Source organism: Orcinus orca, chromosome 17 (genome assembly GCF_937001465.1).
Source record: "Orcinus orca chromosome 17, mOrcOrc1.1, whole genome shotgun sequence".
NCBI classification, from domain to species: Eukaryota; Metazoa; Chordata; class Mammalia; order Artiodactyla; family Delphinidae; genus Orcinus; species Orcinus orca.
The window spans coordinates 827,260-837,878 of NC_064575.1; the positions used below are offsets into that span (position 1 = coordinate 827,260).

The window sequence follows — 10,619 nt, forward strand, 5'->3', positions numbered from 1 at the left end:
AGAGAAAGGCAAATGCTGTGTGATGTTTCTTATACGTGGAATTTTAAAACAACAACAGCGACGATGACAACCCCCAACCCACCAAGCTGATAGAAAAAGAGATGAGACTGGGGGTCACCAGAGGCGGGGGAGGTGGAGGAAGGTGGTCCAAATGTACCAGCTTCAGTTCCAAGGTGAATAAGGACCAGGCGTGTGATGCCTGCACGGGGACTACAGTGAGGGCTGCTCTGTGGTGTACAGGAAGGTGAGAGGGGAAACCCTAACAGTTCTCGCCACAAGGAGAAATGTTTTTCTTTTCTCTTTATTGTATCTGTAGGGGATGATGGACTTTAGCTGAAGGAACTGTGATCACTTCACAGTGTATGTAAGTCAAACCATTGTGCTGTACACCTTAAACATATATGGTGATGTATGCCAATTATTTCTCAATAAAACTGGAAAAATAATCCTCTCAGATACAATTTAAAAATAAGAGTCTTAGGTCTCTCTTTTTTTTTTTTTAATAAATTTATTTATTTATTTTATTTTTGGCTGCGTTGGGTCTTCGTTGCTGCACGCGGGCTTTCTCTAGTTGCAGCGAGCGGGGGCTACTCTTCGGTGCAGTGCGCGGGCTTCTCATTGCAGTGGCTTCTCTTGTTGCGGAGCACGGGCTCTAGGCGCGCAGGCTTCAGCAGTTGTGGCACGTGGGCTTCAGTAGTTGTGGCACACAGGCTCAGTAGCTGTGGTGCACGGGCTTAGTTGCTCCCCGGCATGTGGGATCTTTCCAGACCAGGGATCGAACCCAAGTCTCCTGCATTGGCAGGCGGATTCTTAACCACTGTGCCACCAGGGAAGTCCTTAGGTCTCTTTTTATAAAAAAAATCAGTTCATGCATTTGGTTCTACAGATGCTAGTGAAAATTTGCTGAATGGGCCAAAATATAGATCAGATTTTTTCCTTCCTCAGTAAATTAAAAAACAGAGAACCACAAATTCAAATCAGCTCCTCTTTGTAGACATAAAATGTGGGTTCAGAGCTCTTCAGGGCGGTGTGAATATCCCATAAGGAAGGGCAGTGCACGAGGCTGAAGGTGGTGATGACTTTCAAGAAGAAAATAGTGGGTGCTCTTGCCTCCCTAAATTTTCACCTTTCAAAATAGATGTTTCTGTCTGTCGACTAACGATGAGTGTTCCCAGTAGGTGGCAAGTGAGTTTTCTGATTAACGATCCAAAGGCAGATATGAGGCTGTGTCCCTTTGGTGCTCCGGCGGAGCCTGGGGCAGGCGGGGGGAGGGGGCCAGCAGGCCTCATCAGCTCCCAGGCCACCGCTTTGCACACAGGAGGTGATGCCTGGCTCGCAGAACAGAGGCTGGTGAAGGAGAGGAGCTCGGCGCTTCTAAACAGAAAACAAGCGAAAAGATGAGTCACGGCGGTGCTGGTGCAAAGGCTGCACTCGGAGGGATGAAGGGGTGGCAGGCCGAATCTCACCCTCTGATTCACGTCCCACTGAAACCGGTCCTCTCCTCAGGAGATTACAGCCCAGGCTCGCCGTCTCCACCGTGGAACGTGTGCTCGCTCACCAGCTGGACTTGAGCACGTGGTGCGGGTGACAGCGGCCCAGGGCCGGGAGTGACCAGAACCAAGGTCAGGTCGTGGCTTACCAGCAGCAAGTATTTTTTATCCACACTCTCAACACCCACTTCCTACCGTCAAACAAAAGGTAGAAGAAAGAATACCACAGCTCAGAACCTTCACAACAGCAGCGTGTGATACCCACTAAAGCCCTGGAAACGGTCAGCGCCGCCGTCACCGCTCTGCGGACCAGCGTCTCCCTGCCAGGGCCGTGCGGCAGGGCAGCCCTCCTGAAATCCGGCCTCGTGCTCAGAAGGCTGTCACCAAAGCGGATGTGTGCTTACGTTACTGGTGCAGACAAAGGCTGGTTTGCAGAATGAGTTTTTTAAGTGAGAGAAGTAATTTGTAAGAGGAAAAGTCACTGCTTTGAGCACGACTTTTGTTGTCATTTGTTGTGGTTGTCAAATCTACAGAAGTGCAAAAACTTGCAAAAACCCATGTTGAGCTGAGCTCTCTTGGAGAATGCACAGCCTTCCAGAAACCCCCTGTGTTTCCCTTTCTGCTAAGTGACAAATGGTCCTGCAGCCTCCGTTGGCAGAGGGGAGTGCACGTCTGAAGTTTGAAGCACTTGATTCTTATCAATTGTGTAGAGCAAAGTGGAAATAAATTACATGGATCTCAAGTAACTTAGTTTCCTGAGTTCTTTGGAGACTTGAGTGATTTCAGTGGAAATCTGAGGCTCTCCAGCCCAGCAAAGACAAGAAGCAGACACGCCACGGCTGAGGTGGAGAAGCCCAAGTACAGTGGAGTTTTTAGAGGGCTGTCTTTAGACAACACCAAAATTTCATTCTCACGTTCAGATCAGCTTCCTGGAAAAGGCAGCTGCTTTGCCGACAGTGAAGTCAGAGTAAAACACAGGTAGAGAGCAGGTGAGACACACGGCATCTTTCTCCTCAACTGTGAAAGTCTGGTGACCGATTGCCTTGTTGCTTTACTTACTTTTTACGATTTTATTTGGTTGGTGATATTATTTTCCTGGGGCTTGTTACAGTAAATGTACAATACTTTTTGTTTCTTTGGAGAATAAAATGCAAAACCCTTAGTTTCTAGACAGGAAAAAACAGGACGGCAGCAAAAGGCTGAGGTGTCATTTGACCCTCACGGGCTGGCGGCTTGTGGTCAGAGCGCCTGGCGTGGGGCGGGTGCTGTTTCTGTCTCCACCCGCCCCCACCACCAACTTCTCCCAAACCGTACAAGCTTCAGAGGAATCCCTGGAGCTAAGGGACCAAGTCCTGGGGGCTCGGCAGTGGGGTGAAACTCTGGGAAAACCTCACAACAGGGCAGGCGGCCGCGTCCAGAAACAGCTCCACGGGGAGAGGGCTCCGGGGATGTTTTCTAATGTTGTCACAGACTTGGAATCAGCAAAACATGTCCTTTAAAGCAGATAATCTCTGGCTGCTGCGCTGTTTTTCATACAAAAACATTTTTATATGAAAAACTTCCTTTCATAAAAAAGTTACATATTTTCTCCAATAGTGCAAACAAGTAGCTAAGGTGTGAACAGCAACAAACCCATATTTATTCTAAGAACTTAATGTCACTTCTCTTCACTTCCCTCCTTCTATTATAAAAGGACATCCATGATGACCGCCTGGGCCTGGGTATGTTTTTTTTAAAAAAAGATCCTTTTGCCTTAAATTCCATTAGTTTTTGAACCTCTGGAATTTCACAAGAGGTGTCAAATTCAGCTGACCCCAAACTTTTCACTTGAACAGAAATAGAGCCTGGAGGAGAAAGCCCTGCTGTGTGCGGGGTACACGACCCGTAAGAGGAATGACAAGAGGGTATTTTAAATGATCTTGTCCAAGCCCGGGGCCCTCGGGGTCTGCTATTCCTCTGAGAGGGGCAGACAGGGCTTTGTTTAGATTTGCCGTGGCTGCCGCATCATCATGCAAAACCAAACCTGACACAAGTTTCTTATTTACCAACAACGCTGGCCGACGGGGTGTGTGTGTGTGTGTGTACCCCACGACGGATCGGACTGGCCACTGTTTGCACGCCGTGCCTGCCCCGAGCAGGGATGGAGGCCGGCGCTCCAGGGCGGACGCGGCTGCTCCGACAGCCTTTTGCGACCCTTGCCTAGAGGACGCTTTCCGGTCTGAAGCGTCTGCTCAGAACGACCCCGGATGTGTCTGCTTCTTGGCCCGGCGCTTCTCGGCGACGCCGGGGGCGTGGAGGACAGGCTTCCTCCCTCGGGGCCGCGGGGACGGAAAGCTGCCTCGGTGCTCCGGAGCCGTCCAGCATCACGGGGGCCTGGGGGGGCGGCGCGCCGTGTGGGAAGCTCTGCGCCAAGGCCGCGAGCGGGTGCCCGGGGAGCACACCTGGTGGGACGGCGAGCGGGTGCCCGGGGAGCACACCTGGTGGGACCGAGGAGGGGCGGGGTGAACTGGCCGCAGGCGTCTGGGCATGCTTAGCGGGGGAGCTGCAGGGGCGCGAGCGGCGGGCAGCCCATCCTCCGGCAGAGCGGCCCCCGCAGCAGGCCCGGCACGTGTACTCTTCACCAAAGCGGCTCGGGGGCGGCACGCGCGAGCCTGCGCCCCAGGGAGGGCGGGGTGAGGGCTACCCGCCTGGAGACGCCCCAGGGCTTTGGGGAGCTGGCCTGGGACTCCAGGGCTCCGCCAGCTGACCTCTGCGCTCGGAGGGCAGAGACGATTTTCTTTCCTCCTCCAAGAGAATGCTGCCTTCCTCGTATCTGCACAGAGACCGAGAGGGACCCTGCTAACCCCCCGCAGCTGTGCGGCGTCAGCCCTGCCTGAGGGGTCTGCCCGGGGCCAGGCTGGAAGGCGTGTGGCCCAGGTCTTGCGACCCCCTGTCCTCTGTGCCACATCCGTCTGATTTGTTGGGAGTTGCCTTTTCATACAGGGACATTCTTATGATTATGCAGAATATTCCGTGGCTTCCCGGGGCCTCCTGCCCCTCCCGGGATCTGAAATTGCACCTTGAGGGTCTCTTCCTCCAGCGAGTCTCCCCGCGACAGCTGTGCACGGGGAGGTGCCTGGAGGCTCTCGCAGAGCTGGCTAGGACCGGGGGCTGTGGAGGCATCACCCCGCTGTCACCGGCAGCCGAGGGTGGACACAGCTGCGGCACCGTGGGGAGAGCGCAGGGTGTGGGAACCACTCACCCATCACAGGCCTCTGTTGGGCCGTGCGTGCATGCGTGCGTGTGTGCGTGCGTGTGTGTGTGCGTGTGTGTGTGTTACCAAACCCAGGTCCCTCTGCTCGCCGCTTGAAAGCCAATTCTCGAGAGACAAGGGTTGCTCGGAAAGGAAAGTTTGCTTTATTTCGGAGTCCGGCAGCCGGGGCAGAGGGTGGGCTCCTGTCTGAGAACCAGCTCCCGATGGCTGCTCAGGGGCCAGGGGCTTTTAAAGGGCAGTTTCGGGGTGTGCAGGCGGAGCGGGGGGCAGGACAGCGCAGTCAGCTCCGACAGTCGTCTTGAAATCGGGAATGTGGTGGTCTGATGGGCGTCACCTTGGCTGTTTTAAGTACAGTTAACCCTTAGTTGCAGGGTTTGTTCCCGTTTCTTTGAGGCCAGTTCTCGGAATCGTGTGAAGTGGGACAGCGTATGGCGTGGCTTCAGTTTGGTCGTGATGCAGTCAACCTCCTTCACCTGGCGGGGGCTTCGGTACAGCTCACGGGATGTGGCTCAGAATATGACCTGCAGCCCTTAAAGCAGAGCTAAAGGCCCTTGACTGTGCTCAATGACTAAGCTATGATTGTTTGGTCTCCTTTGACTGTTTTCCTTCGTTTCTGCATTTTCTCCCTTCTCGGATTAAACTTACTCTTTGGCTAAAGGTTTCCCGCGGAGGACGTAGTGGTGGGGACAAGGACCGTGGGGCCCTGCTCCGGTTCATGCGGACTCTGCCCCTCAGGTTCTCCAGCCAAGGTTTGGCACCCTGTGACGCGGGTGCTTGGAGGTGCCTGGTCGTGTGGCCCCGTTGCTGCTGCTCCGGGGAGATCCTGGGCAGCTGAAGGTGGGCCACGTCGGCTGCCCGTTCCCAGAGCCACCTGCCCCGTGAACCGGGACAGAGTTAATGGATAACGGCGTCCTTCCCCATCCTAATTCAGACGTTCCGCCATGAGCCTTCAGAGCTGGGCTGAGCTAGTCCAAATATCCCTGTGTTTACCTGACCTAGTTAAACGGCTTGTCTTTTTTAAAGGAGGAGCTGAATTCAAAGCTCTTCACCCCAGAATCACTGCACGTGAGGTGGGGAGGGATCCTCGGACTCCTTCTGGCTTTGTTCTGCAGCAGAGCCGTGCACCCCGGTGGCCAGAGCACGGGTGGAAGCCCACAGCCCCGGGGTCTGGTTCTCAGGTCTTAGCTGTGTGAATACCAAAGCACCTGCCATCTGTTTCTTTCTTTCTACACAGGGAATCGAGGCACTGACCCCGGCTGCTCTAATGACCGCACGAGGCGGTGGGAGGGCCTGGCGCTGGCATCATTGCCGCAGGATTACCATCTCTGGTGCACGCGAGTCTGCCGCCCTGTCTGGGCTCAGAGAGACGGGTGCAGAGCTGGCCTGGCCGCTCTGTGCTGTGTGCCCTGGAAGACGCCCTCAGGTCCTGCCCTTGGTGCTGTGATGGGACCAGATCACGGCCCGAGCTGCCTCTTCTTCCTGTAGGAAGAAAACAAGTTTTAAAAAACTCAAGACCTGACATGATTCTGAAGCCAGGCTCCGCCCTGTCCTGTGAGACCCATGGAATGTCCTGTGAGGTCTTGGCCTCCTCTTCTATAAAATGGGGGTCACGGCAGCCTCTTCCTGGGGGGTTGGCAGGAGTGGACCATTCCTGGGGCGGCCAGAGTCACTGTCTTTCCGGCAGCATCCCCATCGTCTGCGGTGGGGCTCTGGGAGCCCCTGGCTCCTGGGGCATCAGCGCTCGGCTTCCTCGGGCTACACGGGGCCACAGTCTTAATCGGTTGGTCACTCTGTCACTTGGGCGCTGCCGCGGCTCCCACCCCCTCCCGCCCCATAGGCAGGAGGCCGGTCCCAGCCTCTCCTTCTTGGGTCCTGGCTCCTGACCAGGTGCTCAATAAATATTTGGTGAACGATGAATACGGAGGGAAAAGCCACTCCTGCTGCATTTCTGGACTGTCCTCCATGCTGTAGCCTTGGGTCCATATCCCAGGCGCTGGCTACGTGGCCCTCAGGCCTAGGGCCCCTGATGTGAGGTGGCCGCGCTGTCCCACCGTTCCAGTGATCTTCCTCTCTTATTAGGACGTGGTACGGGAATCTCACTGGCATGTTATCGTTTTCTTAATCACTACATCATAATTCTAATGCCTTTTCCAAAGGGAGAAGTTTTTCACTGGCTGTGTCTGTATAAACGTGTGTATTGACATAAATGCACTAAAGTTAAAGTTAAATCAGTTATTAAAAACTTACAAAAGCTCAGGCATGCCAGCTTGTATTCAGCCTTTAGAAGGTCTGCAAACTGAGGTGACGGGCTCTGCTCGCAGCTCACATCGCCGGGCTGCAGAGATGGCCCGTGGGAAAGCGCCTGAAAAAAATGTTAGGGCCTTTCTACTGGTGGAGAAAGGAGTGTGGACCCAGGAAGCCAGTTTGCACGCTCCCCTACCCACTCTCCCTGGAGCCCTCCCGCACCCCCCAAAGGTCCTGCTCCCCGCGTCCGCGGGCAACTGGAGGCCTGGCCAGTCACCCCACCTTCCCAGCACCCGGGGGACCTGGGATGTGATGCACTGGCCTCACCCAGGAAGCCCAACACCTTCGCTCCCGGGCTCAGGGCTTCCCATGCGACTGCTGCGCACCTGACCTGACGCTCACCTGTGAGCACCGAGACGCGGGCCTCCCTCCCCTTGCCCCTCCGCCCGGTGAGCTCCCCACGCCGTGTCCCCCTGCGCTGGTCCCCTCGTCCGCCGGCGCCCCACAGCCGGGGGCCAGGGCCCCGCCAGCCTCCCCGCACCTGTCCCGGGACCGCCGCCCCCCGCCCGTGTCGCTGGCGCCGAGGCACTCCTGGCTCTTGCACTCGGATGACTTGCGTTAACAGCTCATTTAGCGCCGCGGCCACGCGTGCCTGCGCTGCTTCCGCCCCCGTGGGCGCTGCAACCCGCGCCTTTACGAGACCCTTTCAAGGGCTCGCAGGCCCGGCCTCCCCCTCCGCCCGGCCCCTCCGCAGGCCTATCTGCGCTGCGATCTTGAGTCCTTGCAGGAAAGGAGCTATTTCTGGCCACCGGTCACTCCACCCAGGGCACTGGTCTCATCTAAGATTTACGGTGCTTTCCTGTGTGCGCCTGGGGATCAGGAAATCTGTTTGCTGTCACAGCAGACGCCTGGCTGCTGCCATGACATACTTGGCAGAGTTTTGGGACAATAATTTCTGTAGAATGTTGAGACACACATACAGGACATTTCTGATGCCCATGGACACATGCAACGTGCCCTTCATCCCTGGGATCTGACGTCTCCCAGGCTCCTCTGAGATGCTTCTTGGTGCTAACGCTGCGTCCGTGTCAGGAGCCTGTGTTTCGGGTTTGGGCCCCTTCCTGAGTTCTAACAGGGGAGGGTGCCTGCAGCTGGGGGACGGGGTGGCCCCTCCAGAGAATGGCAGAGAAGAGGGCTTTGACATCTGTCGGAGTTCTGTAAACTCTAGCTCTTCTCTCCTTTTGAAGAATTCCATGTCCCCCTTGCTTAGATTTCTAATATAGACGATGTTCCAGGATAACAGTAATACTCAGGCTTCTGCTTACAGAGAGGAGGCTAATCCCCGCGTGCAGAAGATGTGGAACGGGCGGACCTGGCGTGGGGCGGGAACTTGTGAGCCACGTGTGTGGACTCAGAAAGGGGCCCCAGATGAGCCCAAGCAGAGGGCTCGGGGGCGAGCGGTGGGGACCTGGGGGAGGGCAGGTCTTTTCTGGGCCGGCTTAGTGCAACCCGGGGGTTCCCATCTGCATCCCCACCAGCCCAGAGTAGCTCAGACCAGGATTGCCTGGACGGGGCCCGAATTCCTGCCTCTTCCGGCGCCTCACTGCGTCCTGGGGGGCTGGAAGCTGGCCCCTCCTGCGCCCCGGGAGACTAGCCCCGTCAGCAGTGGACTCCCTTGCGGGGTGGCCTGGGGGCACGGTCACCACCGTGTGCTTTGTTCTGCTGGCCGGTCACCTCCACGTCCTCTGACCACTTATCCACTCAAACCGAATGTCCCACCATGAGGTCACCTACCATTTGGCGAAAAACCCTGATTGTGCCCTCAAAATGAGTGTCTTTGGGGTGACCCCAACCCCTGAGGAGAGAGACAGAGGTGCCTGTTTCTCTGTGACGATGTAAACATGTTCCTGAGCCCAAGCTCGTGTCCCTGAGCTGACTAGCGGCGGCGCAGCACCCACCGGTGGCCTCGGTGTCACCGTCAGTGACCTGGTCCTCCTTCCCAGTAAGCTCTCAAGAGCTTTTGGCAAAACTGCCGCGTCAGCTCCGTCTCTGGGGCCCCGAGCCACCCTCTCTGCCCCTGCTTCCCACTCGGCCTCTTGGCTGGAGGCCGCCTCCTTTGCAGGTGCTTCCAAGGTGGGGCTGCTAGATCCTCAGGCCAGGCTGTGTTTCTAACCGAGGAGCCGCCTACAAGTGGCTGAACGGCTGTCATCTACAGTGTCACCTGCTGAGAGCCTGGTGGTCTGTGCTCCTTGTATTGGGGACATAGCCGGGCAAACACCGGTGGGGTCTCTGGCCTGATGCGCGGGGGTCCAAGCTCCCAGGACCACCCAGCTCCTGTCTCCGGGGGTGAACGCTTGGAGTCCCTTTCACGGCCCCTCGCGTTTATTTTTCATGCTCTGTTAAGGCATATCGGTTCTTTCTGACCCATTCTTCCTTTTTCGCCCTCCTTCTCCTGCTGCCCTGGTCTGAATTCCTTACTGCTTCTCATCTCTTCACACCGCCCTCCCCCGTAACTCCCATCGCCTCTCCCCCGGCAGCTGGATGACTTCTCAGAAAGGGCAGATGCGATCAACTTAACTATTTGGTCAGCAAGCGTGTACTGAGCACCTACTGTATGCCGGACACAGGGAAAAGCGCTGGGGCTGCAGAGAGAAGGAGCCAGCCCTAGACACCCCCAGAGACCCCCAGAGCTCACCATCTCCTCCACAGCGACCTGGACTAAAACACAGAGCCATCAACAGGTGCTGGGAGACAGAAACGCTGTGTCCTCTCGTCTGCCACATTAAACTCACGTTCACCTCGGACCCCGAGCTCCCACCACCCGGGCCCAGCCTGGCTTCCCGGCTTCCTCTGATCTGCTTCCTGTCTCTTCCTGAGCGGCCGCCCTTCCTGCCGTTCCGCTTCTGCCTTTTCTCTGCGTCTGCGATGCCCCACCCTGACCGCCACCGTCGGTTCAAGTTCTGTCTCGCCTCTAAACCGGAGCTTGTATCCAGAATCCCCCCACCTGTCTTCCTCAGACTTCCTGGCCTTTCGTTTGGGTCTCCTCCACGACATCGTCAGACACCACCAGCGCTGGAGCCGAGGGCCTCGTGCACCCGCACGCCGTGGGCTCGCTAAGCGCCAGGCCCCGTTCCTCATTGGGCAGCGCTTTCGAGGGAATGGCTGATTCCGGGGCGAGGCTCCGGAGGGAGGAACCATCTCTGGGGCTGGTGGGGGGCTCACATCCAGGGTCCTTTCCAAGAAGAGGGTTCTGGACAGGACCCACGGTCCGAGAGAAGACAGGGCAGTACAGCTGGAACGAGAGGCTGGTGCCTCTAACTGAGCGTATTTCCAGTGAGAATTCCCATATGGTTGTGTCTGGGACCCCAGAAGAAAAAGACCTTATTTTAAGTCGGTAAAGGGAATGACTCAACCCTGGTCTCAGGGTGAAAGGAGAATAGACCAGCCCAGGAGTGGAGGGAAGTGATGACCGGGTGACCTCTGGGAGTCAGCTGAATTCTTTTAACCATTTACCTGAGTAAGGCAGTGTGGCCTTTCGCAGTCTCTGCTGTGTGCAGTACGTGTCCTGGCTTTTCTTCTCGCTCTTGGAGGAGAGGTGGTAGAAAGCTGGGCCCCGGGGAGAGTGACACTGG

General features: G+C 56.5%; 1 long non-coding RNA gene across 1 annotated transcript; it reads right to left on the bottom strand.

Moving 5' to 3' along the window:
- Positions 1-4,872: 4,872 nt before the first annotated feature.
- LOC117203338 (uncharacterized) lies at positions 4,873-9,906 on the bottom strand. Its single transcript, XR_004486070.2, has 3 exons — positions 9,683-9,906; positions 6,991-7,105; positions 4,873-6,222 (listed from the first exon to the last, which is right to left on the bottom strand). It is a non-coding gene; the product is annotated as an uncharacterized LOC117203338 (long non-coding RNA).
- Between the last annotated feature and the right edge of the window lie 713 nt (positions 9,907-10,619).